This window comes from Mus caroli, unplaced genomic scaffold, assembly GCF_978045245.1.
Source record: "Mus caroli unplaced genomic scaffold, Mus_caroli_1 scaffold_15, whole genome shotgun sequence".
Lineage (NCBI taxonomy): Eukaryota > Metazoa > Chordata > Mammalia > Rodentia > Muridae > Mus > Mus caroli.
The window spans coordinates 53,355,486-53,378,521 of record NW_028227270.1 but is presented as its reverse complement, the minus strand read 5'-3'; the positions used below and the strand labels follow the sequence as shown (position 1 = coordinate 53,378,521).

The window sequence follows — 23,036 nt, the reverse complement described above, 5'->3', positions numbered from 1 at the left end:
CCACTTAGCATGCCTCACCCAGGCCCACATCTGTCATCTCCACATCAATCCAGGCACCATTTTCTACACCAAATGGAGATTTTTAAAGCAGCGGTTCTCAACCTGTGGGTCCCCGACCCTTCTGGGGGCCACTCAACCCTTTCACAGGGCCGAATATAAAATAGCCTGCATACCAGATATTTACATGACAACTCATAACCGTAGCAAAATTACAGTTGTGAAGTAGGGATGAAAATGATTTTATGGCTGGAACATAAAACTGTATTAAAAGGCCACAGCATTAGGAAGGTTGAGAACCACTGCTTTTAAAGGACCTAAAGTTCAAATGTTTGTTCTTTGATTTTACCTCATTACCAAACTGACTTTTAGGCTGCTGTGTGTGCTGTGTTCCAGAATGCTTCTACAGTGGAGAGGGGGCCAAGCAGACAGATGGTCTGATTTGGCATTTTTCAAGGGAGTTATTGATTATTCCTGGGTTATTTTGGAAACCGCCTACCCTTAGCACTAAAAGTCCCATAGAATTAGTTCTTTGCCCTAAGAAAAGCTTGCTCCTCGAGGAAAAAGCGACTTGTCATTTCCCTAAGCAGAGCATAAGATGGGGTGGCCAACACAGGGGCACCATCCTCACAGGACTATGTGGCTGCTGAGGAACTTGATGCATTCTACTGACAAGGAAGAGGTGGGGTAGGGCAGCTCACAGGGTTCTTGTTTGTCTTTATACTCTAGTAAACCAAGGTACACTATCAAATTATCAATTACCCAGGAGGGTCCCCCTGTTCCCACTACAGCGCCATCAAAGCACAAACTCACAGTGGCTGTTTTCACTTCAGTCTTTTTCAAAATTAATTTCTCTGACTCCAAAACTAATTTTCTTCTAAATCTGAGGCTTTGAAGTAATGCAGGGTAGGAAGACAGAAAATTATGGGACTGTGTAATGATCCCCTCACTCTGGACTCTGGTTGAAGCTCTTTGCCAGATGAAAAGCAATTCTGATACTATTAGCAATGGCCCAAGGCTTCTCTCCTCTCTCAGCTGAAACCTTTAATTTTCTAGGAACCATGCGGGAAATCCCATTTATAGCAAAATGGCCGTACTAAATCCCTCGTGCAGCCCGTGTGGCTGCTGGTTTTACGTCATCAGATTATAATCCCATCTAATACAAGCCCAGAGTCGCCCTATCATCTCAATTATCAAAAAGGTAGCGAAAAGGAAAAAAAAAATCTCCTGCAACTTTTTGAGAAGTAATGTGAGAGTCTCCCAAGGTGGGACACGTGACTAACATAGGTGGGACACGTGACGAACATGGTGCTTAGTTGAGATCCTCCCTTGGGAAGCCCATTTCCACCCTTGGGCATGGCTCACTTTCTGTCACTCTTCCATGAATAGCCTCCCCTGCTCCTGAAGCGCCTTAGATTTTCCTTAAGTGCTTTTCCTTCTGTTTGTAACCAGTTCTGATTCCTGCCGGTTGGTCCTAAAATGCCACCGAAGCCATGAATCCTGGGTTTGTCTGAGCTGAGGTTCCTAAAAGATTAATAGAACTCTGTAGGTTGCTGGGTGTGACATTGTGGAGCTTGTTGGTTCTATCCTTGAAGACAGGAGGACAGTTAGTGTGTGCTACTTCCACATTGCAAGGATGGAACTGGAATGGGCTGGAAAGCACGGGCAGAACTTTCTGTTTTAGGCTTACAAGAAGCTCCTCCCACCCCCCCCACCCCCACTTATTTTTGTTTGGGTTTCATTTTTAGTGTGTTTACTTTATTTTAGCTCAGCCTGAAGCTTCACTGAAGTGTTAAAGTAGATCTCTGTACTCCATGACTTTTGATGATTCCAAAGCTGGGCCTATCCAATGCTGTTGAGGAATATCTCAATTTACATTTTGATTCCACTTTCTGCAGGAACAAAATTTCTATTCTCATTCATATGCACATTCTAAAACAATGACACTTATACAAAGTGCCACGGAGGTGAGAACAGGAAAATAGTCACCCATGTGTACAAATACCCACTTACAAATTGAACAAATGATCTGACCGGCATCTTGGTACCACAGATAATGTTTTATTTAAGAGAAAACAAAGCAAAATGTGACTGTGTGCAATCACATGTGTACTAACTAACTTGATTGTGTTCGATTATTTCACATTGTAAATGTATTTTAAACCATCACACTGTATACTTGAAATTTATTAATTTTTACTTACTAATTATACTCCAAAAGGCTGAAACTATAGAACACAAGGAAACTGGCTTGCTAAGAGTTGGTTTTTGTTGCTGGAATAAATTTTTTGAGATGATTAGCTTACAAACAGGAGTTTATTTAGACCCGCAGTTTCTGAGGTTGCAGTCCATGGTTGCTTCGCCCTGTTGCTTTGGGCCTGGGATGAAGCAGTATTACATGGTGAGGAATGAATTGCTGACCAATTGCACCTATACCCATTCAAAATGCATCATCTTCCGGAACACGAACGGCCTTCGGGGTTGGGGAGGAGGAAGCACACATGTGAAGAAAACCAATTCTTCCTTCCCCTGCAGCTGTCATTTGTGAATAGGTCCTGAGCTGAGATGGGACTCCATGAGCCCACCAAGCCTGTGTATGCTGGGATTTTGTATACTCAGTCATTGCTTCCGTGAGTTCATGTGTTCAACAGACCCTTCAGCCTATCAGATACTGTCTCAAGGCAGTTATCAGTCATATCCATCAGATACTGAAGGTGTCTGTCACATCCATCAGACACTGTCTCACTGAGGCTATCTGTCAAGTCCATCAGATACTGTCTCACGGCAGCTGTCTACTATTTAAGGCTCTTACTGTCTTCCTGCTCTCTTCTAGGTGTTGTTCTCTGTATTAATCACCATTCACTGTAAGACGAAACTTCTCTGGTGAGGTTTGAAGGATGTACTGATCTTAAATCTAATCAGAAAGCGATTGACTACCTTAAAACATCCATACCACTACTGCATCTGTGGGATATCTAACCAGATAATAAATACATTCAACAAAGCAGTCTGGGCTTCAAAGGAGGAGCGATACCAGGGTCTTTACCAGACAAGAGATGGGAGAAGACTGCTCTTGGAGGAATTCTCTGCTCTCCAGTGGAAGTCCCTAGAAGGATAGAGACTTTCTCAAACTGGCCTAGTGAAACTTACCAACTCCTTAAGGCACTCCTCACCCCTATTAACATACTAATATGTTAGTAAAAGCTAGCTGTTAGAGCACCAAGAGCAGCATCCCCTGGTGAGACCGTTGGTGAGCCATGCAAGGGCCTTGGTTACTTTGCATATCAATACTCAGCCAGGCCAAGCTAAGGTTTCCCAAAAGGCAGGTCTCTTTTTCATTTATTTATTTATTTATTTATTTATTTATTTATTTATCTTTGTTTTCTCTACAGTTTTTAATCTGGTAGATAAGAGTATAAGGAAAAGAGGTGGTCCCTTCCTAGGACCCGGTGTGGAAGAGAAAGAGGAGCCTACCAAGGTCCCAGGATTCTCTCTAGTGACCCTCCCCCCAACCCCCCATCCCTCAGAAAGCCTCCCGCTATACCCTACCTTTTAAGGTTGTTATTGTCTTAGACCCAAGTAGGGGGTCTAAGCAGTTAATGAGTTGGAAGGCATCTTATATCCCAGCCATATCATTCAGATTTGGAAACTCCTAAGGTCAGGGTGCAGGCAGAGCTGGCTTTCCGGAAGCTTCTCCCCCTCAGGTTTACATTGTCTTCCTCACCTGGTGTTTGCAGGTCAGAGCTTTTGTTTGCTGTGTGCCTGCACTCTTTCTTCTCCATTGTCTCCCCCTCTTATCTTGAGCACTTACCTCAGTGAGCTGAACTTCTCCCTTGTTGAGGACTCAGTGTCCAAGTTCATAATTGAGGTTGGAACTGTAGAGTATGAATTAGCAGAGGGTACATTTAAGCCCATGAGACAGCTCATGATTTTTTTTTTTAAACCACTCTTTGTCTGACAGACATTGAAAGCATAGATAAAACACATCTTATCATCACCCCAAGTCTCAGAGGAGGAAGCAGGTCAGAGGAAATGTGAGCCTTACTGGTGTGTGTGTGTGTGTGTGTGTGAGTGTGACTGTGTGTGAGTGTGACTGTGTGAGTGTAAGTGTGTGAGTGAGTGTGTGTATGTGTATGTGTGAGTGTGTGTGTATGTGTATATGTGAGTGTGTGTGTGTATACAAAGTTGCATTGACTCACAGAATAACCTATGTACTCATCACCCACAGACTTGGAATGTCCCGTTCTTGTCTCTGTAGCAAAGATGCCAGGCCACTAAGCAAGTTCTTCAGGAGAGCCTGTGAAATTTAGAGCTCTACTGTGATGGCCCTGCCTGTGCCACAGACACTCAACATCAGTCCTCTCTGGACTGCCAAGGGATGGATGACCCCAGATGTTAATACAATGCTAAATACATTCAGAATGAATCGCACCCTGCTTTTCATAGGGCTGTCTCGCATAATTAGTTATACATTACTTTGTAGGAGTAGAGTCAAAAATCTCCAAGGACAGTGGCAGAAAGGAGACAGAAGCTATTGGACGTATTTGGTTTTTTTGTTTTTGTTTTTGTTTTTCAGCAAAATAAGCTGCAGTCAGCAAGACACCAGCAATATTTTGTTTTGCTAATAAATACTATAAGCAAACTGTGTGTTTTCTAATGACTCAGCACCTGAGTTTCTAAAAGTAAATTGCATTAACTGCAATGATGGTCTACATATCTAGCATTTTCCAGCTTGTCTTTCTCCTGCCTTTATCACTCATCTATATACAAGTCATTTTCCACTGTGACATGCTGTTTATCATTCAACTTTAGGAAATTTCTTTTTGCTGTTTTAAAGAACAAAATGGAATGTGAGTGTTAGCATTTTGTCTAGTCTCCTCCCCACAGTTACCAAAAAGGGCTGCTTGGCCCCCTCCTCTCTCAATTGCCTTCTTGCTCTTGCTCTGTCCCCTTGTCCAGCCCCCCACACTCCCCTCCTTTATCTGCACTCCTTCAACTCCCCTGCCTATTATGCCCTGAAGAAACTAAACTCTATTCTATACTCTGCCTTTGTGTGGCTGGTCCCTCATGGGAAAGTGATGCCTCAGCGTGGGCCTGCAGAGGCAACTCCTTCTCCCACACCTTACTGCACCGCCACCAAACATATTCCTTCTTTCGCTTTAATTTTATAAAACACAACAGTGAGAGAAGGGGGTGGGTGGAGGCGGAGGCAGGTTGGAGGGAGAGGAGAGGAGAGGAGAGGAGAGGAGAGGAGAGGAGAGGAGAGGAGAGGAGAGGAGAGGAGAGGAGAGGAAGCTGAAGGAGCAAGCTGTGGCAGGGATAGACACTCCTGCTTTGAACGTCAATTATTAAAGTTCCCTTCCCATTGATTGGTCCCAGTCACACTACCAAAGCTGAAGCACTTTATTGTGACTTGGGGTTGAATTGTTTCTCATAGGCACACGTTTTTGATCCTTGGTCCCCAGCTGGTGGAGCTACATGGGAAGGCTGGGTGACCTTTAAGAAGCCTTCTTGGTTTAGTTCTATACCTCATGTTTTGATTGGGTTGTTTGGTTTTTTTTTTTTTTTGGTGGTTAACTTCTTGAGTTTTTTGTATATATTTTGGATGTTAGCCCTCTATTGGATATGGGGTTGGTGAAGATTTTTTTCCCAGTTTGTAGGTTGCCAATTTGTCTTTTCAACTATGTCCTTTGCCTTACAGAAGCTTTCCAGTTTCATGAGGTCCCATTTATCAATTGTTGATCTTAGAGCATGAGCCATTGGAGTTCTGTTTAGGAAATTTCCCCCTGTGCCAATGAGTTCAAAGAACTGAGGAATTCACAACTGAGGAATCTCAAATGGCTGAGAAGCTCCTAAAGAAATGTTCAAAGTCCTTAGTGATCAGAGAAATGCAAATCAAAAGGACCCTGAGATTCTACCTAACACCAATCAGAATGACTAAGATCAAAACCTCGGATGACAACATATGTTGGAGAGGATGTGGAGAAAGAGGAACACTCCTCCATTGCTGGTGGAATTGCAAACTGGTACAACCTCTCTGGAAATCAATCTGCAGGTTCCTCAGAAAGTTGGAGATAGATCTACCTGAAGACCCAGCTATACCACTCTTGGGAATATACCCAAAAGATGCCTCACTATGCCACAGGGGCACTGGTTCCACTATGATCATAGCGGCCTTATTTGTGATAGCCAGAAGCTGGAAACAACCTAGATGTCCCACAACAGAAGAATAGATACAGAAAATGTGGCTCATTTACACAATGGAATACTACTCAGCTATTGTGAACACGGACATCCTGAGTTTTGCAGGCAAATGGATGGAACAAGAGAATGTTGTATTGAGTGAGGTAACTCAGATCCAAAAGGACATGCATGGTAAATATTCACTAATAAGTGGATATTAGCCCCCCCCCCAAAAAAAAAGAAAAAGAAAAAGAAAAAAAAAGAAAAAAGAAAACAAAACAAAATGTTCAGAATACCCAAGATACAGTCCACATAATTCAAAAGGCTCAACAAATTGAAGTGCCCAAGTGAGGACACCTCAGTCCCACTTGAAAGAGAGAAGAAAGCAATCACAGGTGTGGAGGGAGGGAGGGACCTGGGAAGGAAAGTGGACCATGTGTGTGTGTGTGTGTGTGTGTGTGTGTGTGAGGGGGGGGGTGGGCATGGGAACCTGATCTGGTATTAGGTGAGGGAAAAAGACTGAAGCCCTGATGGCCAGCAGAAAGAATAGAGACAGGCAACCTCAGGAAATAGGAAGTTGGGGGAATGAAAATTAGAAAGAAAGAAAGAAAGAAAGAAAGAGAAAAAGAAAAAGAAAAAAAAGAAGTGGAGCCTTATTGATGAAAGTGGGTGTCTTAGTTGGCGGTTCTGTTGCTGGGAAGAAACACCATGATCAAAAAGCAAATTGGGCAGGAAAGAGCTTATTCAGCTTACACTTCCAGATCATAGTTTAACATTGGGGGAAGTCAGGACAGGAACTCAAGCCGGGCTGGAACCTGGAGGCAGGAGCTGATGCAGAGGCCTTGGAGGGGTGCTGCTTACTGGCTTGCTGCCCCTGGTTTACTCAGCCTGGTCTCTTATAGAACTCAGGATCATCTGCCAAGGGGTGGCACCACCCACAATAGTCTGAGCCCTCCCCAGTTGATCACTAATTGAGAAAATGCCTTACCATGGGATTTCATGGAGTCATTTCCTCAACTGAGGGCCCTTTCTCTCTTATGACTCTAACTTGTATCATGTTGACACACAAAAGGGGTGGTGGGCCATGAGCATGAGATTTACAGGCTGGCCCTACTTCCTGTCTGTGCTCTGCTTACTTCGTGTGATGTGTACTCTGACCTGGCACTTCCTGCCACCATATCATCCCTGCCTGCTGCCTTGTCTCCCCACCATGGTGGAATAATCCTGTTGAACTGCAAGCCAGAATAAACCCTTCCTCCTCTCGTTGCTTTTTATTAAGCATTGGGTGATAGCATTGAGAGATGTAATTAATAAGACGTGTACATATTTTTCCTGGAATTCTGTGCCATAGTGAACATATTAAACATTAATAAGTGCTTAAATAGTTATTAACTCTTTGTTTTTAAATGAAAAAGTTAGAAAGGAAAAGGGGCCCAGAGTGGGGAAGAGATTTGATATTTCTGTCTGTCCTCTTCTTCCTCTTCCTCCTCCTCCTCCTCTTTGTTTTTGGTTTGTTTTTTTGTTCTGTTTTGTTTCTGTTGACATAGTTTTTTTTCTGTAGCCCCAGCTGTGCTAAAACTGGCTCTATAGACCAGGCTGGACTCGAACTCACAGAGATCCATCCACCTGCCTCTGTCTCCCAAATACTGGGATTAGTAGAATGGGCTGCCACAACCAGGAAGATCGCTGTTTTCTGCTAATCAGTGGCTCCATTTACTGCTGAGAAATGATAAGAACTAAGAGCTTGTAGTAGTTATAAAGTTGGGGGTATCAGGCACGAGTCACTTGCAAAGGCCTGGAAAGTTTTCTTGCATATCTGTGGATATGGAAATCTTGTTCTCTTAACCGTGCCTGGGAACTTGCAATTCACCAGAAGCTTCAAATAAGTAAAATGGAAAAGAAAAATGGTAAGGTAGGTACATCCAATTCAAACTGAAATATGATCTGAATCTTTATACAATTTCATGTGTTAGCCAGGGCTGTGGGCAGTGTGCGGATTTTTCTGTTGCGTCTGGTTGGAGAATGTTTTCAGCTGATCCACAGTGCCATCTTCAGGTCTGTGAACACAGCTGTGAACATGTCGGCAAGGTATGACAGCAAATGTTATGGGGTAATTGAATCTTTCAGGAATAGGAACCCAGAGCTCCGGCGTGTGCCCGTATTTGGAAACAGGAGCCTCACAGGTATAATTAATTATGATGAAGCCACTAGAGGTCCATCAGGTCCCGCGTGTTTAAATCAGTCTTTCTGAAGTTTCTTACAGAAACATGCTCATTTTTCCCTCTCGTGAAATAGACACAGTGGGCCAGGCGTGGTGGCGCACGACTTTAATCCCAGCACTCGGGAGGCAGAGGCAGCCGGATTTCTGAGTTCGAGGCCAGCCTGGTCTACAAAGTGAGTTCCAGGACAGCCAAGGATATACAGAGAAGCCCTGTCTCGAAAAACAACAAACAAAAACAACAACAACAACAAAAAACCCAAAACAACAACAACAACAAAAAAGTTTTGATTCTATTGGAGAGTAGGCGGGTTCATTTTAAAAATATTTCCCGCAAGCAACAGCAGTGTCTGCTGCTTCCACTGCATTTCCTCATACATGTGAATTTCTGATTCATGAAAAGCCAGGTCTCCAGGGTACAGCTCCCCGCCTCAGAGGGTCAGCGGGTAATAATGCAGTCACAATGAGGCGGTTTCTTGCTTTTTGTGACAAAATAAACCACCTACCAAATGGCTCCTGAATGGGTAAAGAAAATGTACCAACGCATACAGTTAAATATTTAGCTAAGAGATGCGCCACGGCTTCGGCTTCGGCAGGGACTGGCTGTTCGCTGCTGCTGCTTGAGCGCCTCCAGCACCTTCCCTACGGACTCGCAGCGCCGGTCGGTTGGCCCCTGCTCCGCGGTAACCATGTGCGACAGGAAGGCGGTGATAAAAACTGTAGACATGTCGGAAGAGATGCAGCAGGACTCAGTGAGGTGTGCTATCCAGGCGCTGGAGAAGTACAGCACAGAGAAGGATATTGCGGCCCATATCAAGAAGGAGTTTGACAAGAAGTACAACCCCACCTGGCACTGCATTGTGGGCCGGAACTTCGGTAGTTATGTGACATACGAAACCAAACACTTCGTCTACTTCTACCTGGATCAGGTGGCCATTCTTCTGTTCAAATCTGGGTAAAAGCGTGGACTGACTGCATCCTAAATGTCAAATACCAGAGTCCGGATCTTCAGACTTGTTAAGGGAATGCCTCGTCCGAACCTGTTGTGTTCTGTAGAGGACCTCATTCTCTGTACAAGTTTGTGGTTATAAAATTAGTGAAACAGCTTACATTTGTATTTATTTTCTAGCCCATACTTCTGTACCCCAGTTTTTTCTCCCTCAGGTCATTCCTTTAAAAATAAATCTGGCGGAGATGGAAAAAAGAAAAGAAAAAAAAAAAAAGAAGCCTAACACAGTTGCACATGGGAGGTGGGTGTGGCGGCGGGAGATTAAGTTCAAGAAAACAGACCAGCCTTGTTTCCCTTCCTTTTATTTATGAGTTTTGACCTTGAATAACCACTGTTGGCCTTGGAGCTATGTTTTCTCTATAAGAAATATGCATTTGTCTTTCAAATCTTTTAGGACAATTATAAAATCCAGTGTTGTATGTTGAAGTCTATCATAACACATGCTAATGAGATCACTCATGCCCACCGAGATAGCTTCACTGTCTGTTCAGGCCACAAGATACTTCTTATGACAAGACACTTGAGGTATCTCCATTTCAAAATATTATTAACAGGGCTGGAGAGATGGCTCGGAGCTTAAGAGCACGGGCTACTCTTCCAGAGGTCCGGAGTTCAATTCCCAGTATCCATATGGTGGCTCAGAGTGGCTCATGAGCATCTATAGTGAGATCTGGTGCCCTCTTCTGGCCTGCAGGCATACATGCAGGAAGAATGCTGACTACACGATAAATAAATAAATAAATAAATAAATCTTTAAAAATATTATTGGCAATTTAAAATATATTCTAGTGTTTCCTTTTTACCTCTTCCTCCCTCCCTCCCTCCCTCCTTCCCTCCCCTCTGTCCTTCCTTCCTTCCTTCCTTCCTTCCTTTTTAAAGCAGAAAGGGAGAGATTTAATATGGCCACACTGGGAAGAGGAGCAAAAAAAACTGTCTTCCCTAAGTCCATCATTGGGGATCCTAACGTGAGGATTTCAGCAATGGATGAAAGCCCCTGTAACCCTGGGAGCCACTGTCACCTACTGTATTGTCTGAGTGGCATTGTTTCCCCTGTTTCTGTACTGAGAGCTAGAATGGCATCTTTAATATTTAATATTCCTATTTATACCTTGTGCCCGTTATACCTTTACCTTAACCAAAGTTTTGTTATTGTGGATTCATCCATTCTCTGTGGTTTTAATGAGCTCCGTGTTAATGAAGTCTCACAGTCAAAACAACCATGCAAAGCTTTGAACAGAGAAGGGTAACGGGAAAATAATTAGGATCTATTTTAGTTCCCTGGTCTGTCAGTGTCAGCAGGAAGAGAGGGAACAGACTCGATGTAATGAGCAGAGGACATAGCTCAGCAGGGAGCCGTCTTAACAAATTTACCCAAGCTAATCTGGAAAGGCTGGACAAAGCAAACTTAGTCTCCTGTGTGTTTAACCACTGAGCCTGTTTTATCAGAAGCTTGGTTTTCAGGCTTTAGAAACTGTAGTCTGTATGAAGAAAGTATATACACTCAACGTTGGGGCTTTTCAAAAAAAATATGACATCATTTGTTTCATAAACTTAGTTTTCCACTTAATCAAAATCTAAATGTTGATGCTACAAATAGAACATTTCAATAAAACAGGGAAGGAATGCGGTAAATGGGCATCTGAGAAGGGGGAGTAGCATCAGCTTTCTTCTCCTCCCGCTTGATTAAAAAAAAAAAACATCCAATGTGGTCAAGTTTACTCACTCTTACGGTTTCCTGGACTTTAGTTATGTAATGTTATAGCTGATAGCCTTAGATGTTTTTTGTTGTGGATAGCATGATGTTGGAATGACCAAGTCTGACCTTTACCACAAGTAAGCTTCTATGGGAGAGGATAGTCTATGATGTGTCTCTTCCCCGGCTCTGGTAGGGAACTTTGTTATCTCCAATTCTCCATCTCCCAGAGACCCTGGTTTGCCTCTCAGCTGACAAAACCCAACTCTGACCACTGATAAACCACAGGGCTTTCCAAGCTTTGCTTCTTCAAGTGTGTGTGTGTTGCTTCGAAGGAAAAAATGGAATTAAGAATCTCAATTCTTTGACAAATCTTTAAAGTTACTTAATATAAATGTGCACTGGTGTCTATACGAAGTATATAGGTTGCTTATGTTCATGCTTAGCGAAAAGATCAGCAATAATCACTTATTCCTAAAATAATACCTTACTACTCTTCAAAAACATTTAGTCAGTTACTATTTGAAATACTATTTTAAACATAGATTTCCATAATAGAGCCAGTTCTGGAAATGACGCAGTCCTTTCTGTGGCATGACTAAGCAGTCTTGTGATTGATTACAAGTTGGGGCTTATCCCAAACAAGAGTCTCCTTTTTAAATGTGACAGTTTTATCTCTGTTAAGGATGTTTCTGGGTAGAATCAACCAGAACATTTCAGGGTTGTAACACATATAGGAATCTTTCTTTCACATACAGACAAATCTCAGGGATTTCATTGGGTGAAGAAAATTCTAACCTTCCACGTTGTGCGATCATGTCCTGACTGGGACAACTGTAGAGGTGAAAGAAAATTTCCTGGCCAAATCATAAGCATCATGGACATAGCAGATACAACTCCAAATCCCAAGAAAGACTGAGTCCTTCTCAGGCAGCCCTGCAGCGTGTGCTGGGTATCAATTTTGTTCTTGTAAATAAATCATTACTTCTTTGAGCATTTAATACAATGTGTTTTGATCAGGTTCACTTTCTCTCTCCCCCCACCCCCCTGCTCTCTCAGGTGCCCTCCATCTCCATCCTCCCAACCTTCCGTCTTGATTTTTTTTTCTTTCCAGCTGAATAACAGAAGTCTTGAAACTGCCGCTGATCTCATCCCAGTGAGTGTCTTTGCTATCACAATTTTTTCCTCCCTGTGCATCTGTTCAATTATATTTATTCAAGTGAAATATTGGGTTTGATTTCACGGAAGCATTACTGCAGATGGGGAAGCTCTGGGGGGAAGTCTAGCAGTTTGGAGGTACATACTGCCTGCTGGTACCTGACTTGTGAAAACCAGACACATGGTGTGTAGAATAAAAATGAGAGTAACACAGAGTAACCTTTTGTTTATTAGCTATATGGACTTAGATTATTCCATTTCATTGTGTGACAGATCCATAGGAGTTCTTTGGGTCTCCAGTTGTTAACCAAGTTGGGGTGAACCCTGATGGAATTTTCAGGATGGTTTTGTGTGTCATGCGTGCATTCCAGCTCATTCCAGATGATGTCGGTTTGGCTGAGAAGATTCTTGCATGAATGTTCCCACCACCACAAACATGAAGAAGCTAAGGCAGGTCACTGGTTCCTCGTGGTTTTCACACAGCCTCTACTTTCTTTGGCACTCAGAATTGCCTGGTCTCTGATGATGAAGACATATCCAAAGGCGGGATAATTAGATGTGCATATATATCACAATGGGAACTTTAGGGACAAGACTATGCCATGGTAGAGAGTCCCTGAGGGAAACTACTGCACAGCAATAGCTAACAAATTCCATGATCGTGTATTGTTTCTATCCAAATAGAACCCTCATAAATTTACATACATGTTTACAGGCAAAAGAGAAAGCAATACTACCTTTTCTTTGTGGAGCTTCCAAACTTCTGCATCTGTAACTGAGAGTGAGACAGATACTCAGTTGCAGTTTGTTGCTGGAATTTTCCAGTGTCTAAGTTAGCTAAACTTTGGTTCATTCCTCTCACTGTTACTTGGAAAGGGCACACATGTTTTCATCCTCAAGGGCAGAGTGCATAACATGGAATTTAGAATGCTGTAACAGCTCTGTGTGGGCAGGAGCAGATTCTCTCTCTCTCCTCTGTCTGTCTCTGTCTCTCCAGTCTCTCTCTCTCTCTTTCTCCTTCAGGGCCCCATACTTGCTAGGCAAATACCCTAACATTGCCTTTTGAAATATAATTGCTAGTTTGAAATATAATAGTTTCACTCAGAGGCCTTGTTTTTTTTTTTTTTTTTTTTTTTTTCTGTATCCAAGGCAATAGAGCCTTTTATTTTGAACCTCAGTTTCCCTAGTCTTTGGGATTACAGGCCTAATATAGGCCCGCACCACCAGTATGGATTGCAGCTTTCTTTATTAAAGCAGAATAAAATACCCTAGTTGTCACAACATCAGGTTTGGGACCAAGCTGCAGCCCCTAGGTGGCCTCTGAACATGTTTACTGCTGACAATCTACACCATGCAAAGAAGGGTGGGGTACTACCCACCGGTGGGCGCCTAACTTCCACTAGATGGCACCAAGAGAAATTTCTGAGTCGGTTTCCCCAGCTTCCTTAGGGCATTCTTGCACCCATTTTCAGACACTAATTATTCTTAGCTGCAGCCATAGTTACTTTAAAGACAGAATCCTAAACAGAAAAACCCTTGGTTCCTATTTAAAATGTCTACTTCAGACATTCTGGGGTATGGCTGTTGTAATCCACTCTTGTCTTCGTAACTTCATGATGTTTGAAAAATCTCCCACTTGAACATGTTACTAATACAGTATTGAGGGGGCATAGCCACATATCAGTTAGTTGATCTCATTTGCTGGTTTGTAAAGAAGCAGAATTAATGAAACAAGTTTGAGAAATCTCATATTTTTTCAGGTCAGATTTTGAGATGGTCATTGTTTTGATTGACCAGCTCAGAACCAGATGAGGAAAGCAAACCGCACTGAGCTAGTCACAGGCGAAGGGAGTGCACAGACATTTCTCATTTTGAGCTTGAGGGAAAAGCAAAGTCAAACAGATGTGGTGAATCTTAGCTCTTGACAACCACTCATGGGGTAGCTCAGCTAAGAAGTGAGCATATGGTTCAGGGAGTAAAGAAATCAGCTCAGGATAAGATAGAAATAAGACTTCCTGGCTCAGAGATGCAGAGGGTTCCTTCTCCTTGATACCAGGCCAGTCCCTTGAGCTTTGCAACATCTCATCCATGTGGATTTTTCCAACAGACCCATGCCTCTGCCCATCTAGGTCAGCTCTGTGTGGGAGGGAACAGGCTCATCCTTGATACTTGTCTTAGTCAGGGTTTCTATTCCTGCACAAACATCATGACCAAGAAGCAGTTGCTCAGTCCCACACGGCAAGCAGGAGAAAGAGCGAGAGCATGACTCCCTTCTTCCAATGTCCTTATGTGGTCTCCAGCAGAAGGTGTAGCCCAGATGAAAGGTGTGTGCCACCACTCCTTTAATACCAGATGACCTTGAACTCAGAGATCTCCCTGTCTTTAAGATCTCCATACCAAGATCCAGGTCAGAAACTTCTATCTCCCAACCTCCAGATTAGGGTCTGTGGTGACCCTTCCAATTCTGGATTGTAGTTCATTCCAAATATAGTCAAGTTGACAACCAGGAATAGCCACTACAATGCCACACCACAGGCTGATGCAGCTCGCAGGAGAGTGTGAAGGTTCTGAGCCATCGATCCAGATGTGGTCATATTATTTGCTTCAGTGTAAGATGTTACTGGAAAGAGGCCTCTATTACTATCTTTTAAAAAGATAGTAATAAAGTCCACTTAAAGATGGACTTTAAGTGGAGGGTGGGGTTGGCCACCGTGATTATTGGCTTTAATTTTTTGAATTATTATTTTTATTATTATATATGCCCCTCAATCCCCCAGCTACTCCCAGGTCCACGCCTCTTTCTCTCCCTATCCAACTCGGATTCTTGGCTTCTCTTTCAGCTGTATCCTAGCTCTTACAGTTATAACAAAGTACCACAGGCTGGGTGTATTAAACAATAAACATTCATTTCTCACAGTTCTAGAACTGGGAATCCCCTTTTATCATTTGTCTATCAGTGTTGGGGACCAAACCCAGGGCTCTTTACATGCTCTACCACTGAGTAGCACCCCAGATTTAGAGACAGGGATCCAGGGTATGACTGACGCCAACTTTAAAGCCAGAGTACAGCATGAAGAAGGATCTGTACAGGAGACACTGGACCATATGCAGACCCAAACTCAGGATGAGCCAAGAGGAGAATCCTGAGGTCTCTGTCTTCTCTAAACAAGATACCTGGAAGCAGCCATAGTAGGGATGCCTCTCAGTACAAGGCAGTCATGGGTGTTGACAAATGTCGAAAGGTAGTGTCCATCCATTCAGAAAAGGGTCTTTTGGACTACTCAGCACATTAAGCATATTGGGTGCCACAAGGAATATGCATTTCAGCCACCAAATTCAGCCCAGCTATGCAAAAGAACAGGGTCTAGGAGCTCCCTCAGATTTGAAGGAGGCACTAGCCTGCTGTGGCAGGTGAGGTGTAAGTCCTCAGCTGCCTCGTCTCTCTCAGCCCTAGGAGAAAGGGTATCTACCGTGCTCTCATGCCTATCTCCTCAAGCCCAGGCAGTGGATGCTTCTCTTGGGTTCCAGTGGGGAACATAGGTCCGTGCCCCCAGAGGTTAATTACAGTGGCAGTCGCAGGGTGTCTGGAGGACCGTCCTTGTGGATACCATCTGGGTGTTTATGGAAATGCCCACTTAGTTTCTATGAATTCAACCAGACCCTGCATCTGTAAGATCCTCAAATGAGTCATTCCGACTAAGGTGTGGTACTCACTGGAGGAACTGAGAGGATGAAATAGCACAGCCCTCGGTGTTTTCCACCTGGCCTCTTGAATTGGAACGGAGCTGGGAGAGGAGCACCTGAGCGTTTTTGTGCACTCTGGTCTCATGGAGTTCCCTATGTTTTGGAGTTTAAAAAAGTGGTCCTAGATGTGTGTGAGTAGCAGGGGAGAAGGCACAGCTGAGGCCATCCAGCTGGGATCTAAGTCTAGACTCATCCCAGATGCACGGACTCCAGCTTTGGAGAAGCTACTAGGGTTAGCACAGTGGAGGAAGCTTCAGTCTGATGTCTACTGCCTCATTAGCTTTCTACTGTCACGTGGCCAGAATAGTCACCTTACAGGGAGACTGAAGCCTCCAAAGCCATAGAGAAAACTGGTCTTGACAGATAGCCACACCTGGCACCACCTGGGACTCCTAGGTCTGAGTGTGTGTTTCCTTTGGGAAAGGATGACTGTGCAATGGCCCAAATTGTGCACACAGAAGTCCCCTACCCTGGTTAGAACAACGGCTGAGATCTCATGTGTAAAGCAATGAGAGTCATCTATTTCCCCAGAGCAGAGCTTTCCCCAGCTCTCCACCTCATCCCACACAAGGCAGTTTGAAATGCTCATCCTACATATCTCAGGAAAAAAAATCTAAATTCTTTGTGCACAAATTGCCATCTGCATAGTCTCAGGTCAAGGGAAGGAATATTGGCTGGAGTATATCACCAAACTCCCAGCATACAGTCTGGGCTCTGTCATTGCTCTGTACCACTGCCTCTTGAAGCCACTACAGTTGCTACCAAACCTAAAGCCAGAGGAGTGATTTGTTTCCACAGAGTCCACTGCCGTTATTCTTAGTTTTGGCAGAAAGAATAAGTTGTGTGTAACAAGAAGTGTATCCAGAATAATGAGCCAAGGTGGAAATAAGTCGATCCAACTTAGCATTTAAAAGCTAAGTGGTGTGTTAGAATGGTGGGTCACATCTCAACAGCACACTAGGCCAAGACAGTTCCACGTGGAAGAGGTTTTATTGGGAGGAAGAGACAAGGTGGTGGGAGAGAGAGAGAGAGAGAGAGAGAGAGAGAGAGAGAGAGAGAGAGAGAGAGAGAGGCGTTCTCCTTATTTATGTGGAAAATGACATAATGCAGGTAAAGGTAGGAGGTGCACCAAGTGGATTCTGGGAGTATCCTGCAGGTTGCACTGTCGCCTATGTGATGTTATAGGTTTGGGAGGTCCTGATGCCAACACTAAGTGTCTTGTTCTTTGTGCCTGGGTCTGAAAATCAAATTCTCTCAGAAATGCACAGTGAGGTGTTGCTGCCACCAATGTTTTAAAATGGAGACTCCGTGGTGTGGTTGTGAGCATTGTCCTATGCAGCTTCTCTCAAGCGCGTTTTCTGACATACACAAACTCACAGCACAAAGTCTGACATTCTGGCAATTGCCTTGTGGAATTTACATTATCTTTAATTCTATCCATTCAGCCCTGCTTTGTCCGTCAGCTGGTTCCCGAGCCCACTGAATCATTGGAAATCAATCCCATGTGAACTTTTTAAAGCCTAGGGTATCTCTGAGTTGTCTCTACTAAATCGGCCTCCTCTGCATGTTCTCAGGACCTCCTATTCTTAGAACAGGTGAATTATTGACTGCACACTGTTGACCGAAGTTCACATTAGGTAGAATGACCTACAAAGTTCCCATAGTTCACATTAGGTAGAATGAATTACAAACCACCATCAGCCCTGCCCTACGGCTGATGCATGTTCAAGGGCTGGAACAAAGCTGGGCGTGGTGGCACATGCCTTTAATCCCAGCATTTGGGAGGAAGAGGCAGGCAGATTTCTGAGTTCAAGGCCAGCCTGGTCTACAGAGTGAGTTCCAGGACAGCCAGGACTATACAGAGAAACCCTGTCTCAAACAAAACAAAACAAAAAGAAGGGCTGGGACAAGCTTGCCTTCAGCAATCTTAACTCAATTCTCCACAGACTTCCTAAGTCTTCCTGTAGGAAGGCCTCGATGGGAGATCGACACTGAAGGAGAATTCAGTCCTCTGTTGTGCTCTCCACCCTACCATCCCCTAGAAACTGGGCTGCTTGTGATGTGCTTATGTTGAGTTTAGAAACTGCCACAGAGACAAGAGATCTGCCTCTTGGTGGGAATCCAATCAGTGGAGCTTCAAGGATTGTTGTCGTAGAGCAAATAGGGAATGCAGGTGAGTGGATCCCATGTGCTGAGGGAACACATGCTCGAGGGGGGAGGGGCTTCATCTCACCAGGCACAGGGACGCTTCATCCTTCTTCTGTGTTAGGGGTACGGCTCCAGCTCTTCCCTGGTCAGGATCCCAACATTGTAACGAAGTGAAATTTGATTTCCATAACTGGTGCTCCGTTGGACAGCTCTTGGGACTGTACCTCTGGAAAACAATTGTACTGCACGTTGCAGAAACAGCTTCGCCTTTGGGCTCACGAGCTGAGGATACAGATGTGGACAGGATCCATGCCTAGGTCTCGTTTTCGCAAGCTGGGAAACTCTTCATAGCTGTGTTTACCTCCATGTTTGAGGCTTTTGAGATAGGATCTCATTGTATAGTCTCAGCTAACCTTGTAATCCTCCTATCTCAACTTGCAGAACGGTGGGATTACAAGCCTGCAATACTATGCCCAGTTCTGTACATTATGGTAACCACTTGCCTGAATCCTGCTTCTTCAAGCTGCCTTTCTGCTGAGGAGGCTAGGGGATGGGTTTTGTAGAAATTCAGTAAAGGTGCTTGGTAGCTACTACTGAGTGAGTGGTTGGACTTTTCTTACCAAACATCCAATAAACACTGGAAAACTCTGGCTATTGTGGAAATGACAAGATCTAGTGGGTAACAAGCAGCCCCTATGGTTTTTCTATTTACCAGAAAGGCCAGTTGTGTGGCTGAGCTTGCTTTTCAGGTATCTCAGGAGGAAAGAGTTTTGTGATGTGTACAGGGTTGTGGTGCAGCTATTCCTGGTGCTATAAAATCACATTTTTGTTCATAGAAATAAAAGTGTAACTTGAATCCCTCCCTCTCATTTCATTTCAAATGCATTCTTGATTTTATGTGAATCTTGTCTATACTAATTAATATCTATTATCTATCTATCTATCTATCTATCTATCTATCTATCTATCTTATGTTTGTCTTTCTGTCTATCCATATACCTACTTCCTACAGTACTAGAGATGAACACATGCTAACCAAGACCTCTGCCACGGAAATTTATTCCCGGGTCTCTTTATTCCTTTAATTTTGAAGCTGAACATTGTTATCCTGCCCAGGCTGTTCTTGAATTCACTCATAGCCAAGGCAGGGTCTGGAATTAGAATCGCTCTGCTTCCATTTTCCAAATATCTGAGATTTCAGGCCTGTACCAACAGCCTTTAAGCTTTGCTTAAAGGTAAACATGGCACTGATAAACCTTCTTACATTAAAATTAAAATGAAAATGAATGTGTGCATCTGATGTACGAATGAACTTACATGGTAAATCCATGTGAGAATAAAGTGTTTTAAACTTTGGATTATATCTTGCTTTGAGCTATCTTATAAATTTTAAATGATATATTCTACATTAAGTTCTCATTTCATTATAGTTATAAGAATAGATGGCATTAGAATCTTTCATTTGTTAACAGCATTGAGGCTCATGTAGTCTCTGAGAAATGAGAAGCAGAAATATCCTTTGTTTAATGCATTTGAGTTGTAGTTATGGAGTTGATGATAGTTCATCCTAGGCAGCCTCTGAGAGTGTACAGAAAAGATTGCATGCCCAAGACAAGTGTTAATTAATTTATCCAATCATACACATGTCTGGATTTTGGGCCTTCAACATTGTGCTCAGAGCCAGGAGTGAAAAGAGGAGGGTCACAGCCATTGTCCGGGGAAATCTCTGCATGTGCACCAAACAAGCGCTTGAGGACATCCAGCCAGGGCTGTATGTGTGACACTGGCTCATTGTGTAAAACATACTCTGTGTCAGAGGGATTGAGTCCACTGGGGATGGGGGTGGGTGGGGCAAGGCCAGACAGAGAAAGCAGAAAGTGTTACCATCAAGTTATCAAGTAGAGCTTAGCTGAAATGTTACTTCTTATCTGGCAAGCATTTGGACACATCTGTTGAGTTTTTGTTGTTGTTGTTTTGTTTTGTACAGGGTTTCTCTGTATAGCCCTGGCTGTCTTAGAACTCACTTTGTAGACCAGGCTGGCCTCAAACTCAGAAATCCGCCTGCCTCTGCCTCCCAAGTGCTGGGATGAAAGGCTTGCACCACCACGCCCAGCTGCCTTTCTCTGTCTTTACTCCCTCAACTCCCCTCCCCATGCCCTGAATAAACTCGATTCTATATTATAGTATGTGTGGCTGGTCCCTCAGGGGGAAGGAATGCCTCAGCTTGGGCCTGCAGAGCCACCCCCTTCACCCACACCATACTGCCCCTCTACAAAAATGTCTCTTCTTCTTTTTTATAAAAGAGCTATTTTTTTCTGTAACATGGGGAACAGATAGATACCCCCCCCCCAATCCGTGGAAAGACGCTAATCTGGGTGATATGGAACAGAAGGAGTACCTAGCATGGAGTAAGACTGTTTCACCTCTTTAATTAGATCCTTTACTTTTATTATGAGGAGATGAGATCCCTGATGGTGAAATCATGGTGACTTTGAGCTACCAGTTCTGGTGACCCTCAGTGTGCTCAGCGTGACCCTCAGATTCGAGGCTGATAGAGATGGGTGGATGGGATGCCTGTACAGAAAGAGACTGAGCAAAATGCTTTGGATAAAGTACCAGAGACATGTTTCAGTACACAGTTATATGTGCTACAGGTAGAATTTAATAGAACTCCATCATGGATCTCCAACCACTGCAACTGCTCTTCCTCTGCCCATCTTGTTTCCACTGCACAATGGAAGCACTCGTGGTACTAAGAAGTAAACCAAGACCACTTCACCGACTTCATGCACCTTGACTTCAGTAAGCCCATATGGCAATAATTTGCAGTCAGTTGCACATTAACGTCATATCTAGATGGACATTTACACTTGGACATTCTTCAAATCTCAGCCAGCGGGCTCAATGTTGTCCAAGAAAGGCTGTCATTACCCTTCATTCTGCCAAGGGGGGCCACAAACTTGCTTACATCTCCATCCCAGAGGCCCTCCCAAAGGATCCTCATGTGGTCTCCAAAAGATCTCAGATTACAGACTACATACTAGAGGATCGTAAAATAAGCAAGTTTCAACTAAGTAGCCTGTACCCATGGCAACTATATTTTATATTTATGTTAGGCACTCATCCTATATTTCTTATTTTAGTGAACTGAGATTATACTTAAATTCCCATTAAAGAACATCCCAGTACAATTGTCACCCACAAAAAGGAAGAAAGAAAGAAAGGAAGAAAGAAAGAGAGAGAAAGAAAGAAAGAAAGAAAGAAAGAAAGAGAAGAGAAAAGAAGAGAAGAGAAGAGAAGTGAAGAAAAGAAAAGAAAAGAAAAGAAAAGAAAGAACCTGGAAAGATGGATCAGCAGTTAAAACATTTTCTGTTCCTATAGACGACCTGGGTTTGGTTCTAAGTACCCACATGGCAGCTAACAATCTTCTGTAGACCCATATCTAGAGGATCTCATGCCGTCTTCTGCCATCCAGGGCCACTCATGTATCTGATGCACAGCCATACATGTAGGCAAACACTCATACACATACAACTAAAATAAACAAATCTTAAAAATAGAAGAGTATCATTAAAATGCTTATATAACTATACATAGCAATAACATAAACACAGAGATACTATGTTATAATGTCGTGAATAGTTTTCTTCCATTTGTGTTAACAATTTCTTCTCATTTTGAAATGATACATAAAATTATAAAGTTAAATACATTTTGATCCACACTTTCTAAATCCCTTTTAAATTATTTGATATTGTCCTAATGAAATGCACTAGAAAACTGTAAGTAGGATTTCAAACAATTAAAATAGCAAACAGGCATAGAAAAATCAAGGACATTCTACATTGAGTTACATAGTGTGTGGGCCACTTCTAGAAATTTGGAAAGAGTTAACATTGAGCCAGGGCAGGGATGTAGGCTCAGGCAGGAATTTGACCTTGCCTAGGACCAGGAAATAGGCTTAAGATCTTGACCATCTTGATAAATCCCTGAATACCGACAAACTTTGTTTAATGCCTTGTCTGTGCCTTGACTATTTTTGTTTGCTGCCTTGTTTGTTACTTGACCTAGCACTGACCATATTCTTTGTATGTACCTAGAAGGATATAAAAGCAGACTGGAAAAAAAATAAACCCACTTCAGCCTCAGCACTGGCTGGAGCCATGTTATAATGTTGTCTAGTTGTCTTTTTCTTTTCAATCCTTGCTCCCTCCCTTGAGACCCAGTTGACTGACTGAGCTGGTATGGTCAATAGTTGAACCCTGAGCTCGGAGTTAAATGTCCTGGGAAACATCTTAGAAACATATCGTTCTCAAATCTTGGTAAAGTCTAAGCAGAGGGAACCTATTCACTAGACACTTTCCAGTTCACTCACTCAAGCCAATGCTGGTCCTGGGTTCAGCCTGGATGTGGAGGCAGGCAAGGGTCAATGCTGACTAGGCGGAATTTTGACAGAATGGCTTACCGATGTTATTTTAATGATTCCATTTTGAATAGTAATCTTTGCTTACCCTCTCTGACTTCTCACCGCCCCCTGTCTTCTTTCTCTGCTTCTCAGAGGGAAGACTGACCCTCCTAGAAAGTACAGCATTTACCCCACAGCCCCCCTGGTCCTGGCCACTTTCTTTCTCTGAGGGAGGATGACAGAAGACTGTTTCTCTACTTGCCTGCCTGTTTTTTTTTTTTTTTTCAGCTTCACAGACTCAGATTCGTAAGCTATCTAAGGACCAAGGATTCAAATATAGGAGCCTGGGGCGGGGGGGGGGGGGGGGCGTCCTTCTCATTCAAACCACCAGAGAAGGTGACTGAGGCAGTAATGTTTACAAAACTTCTGATGTGGAAGCATGAGAGGTATTATCATTAAAAATTAAGAAAAGAATAATTTA

At 43.3% G+C, this 23,036-nt stretch overlaps 1 pseudogene; it reads left to right on the top strand.

Moving 5' to 3' along the window:
- The first annotated feature begins 8,701 nt into the window (after positions 1–8,701).
- On the top strand, positions 8,702–9,494 carry LOC110308474 (dynein light chain 1, cytoplasmic pseudogene; annotated as a pseudogene).
- Positions 9,495–23,036: the final 13,542 nt, after the last annotated feature.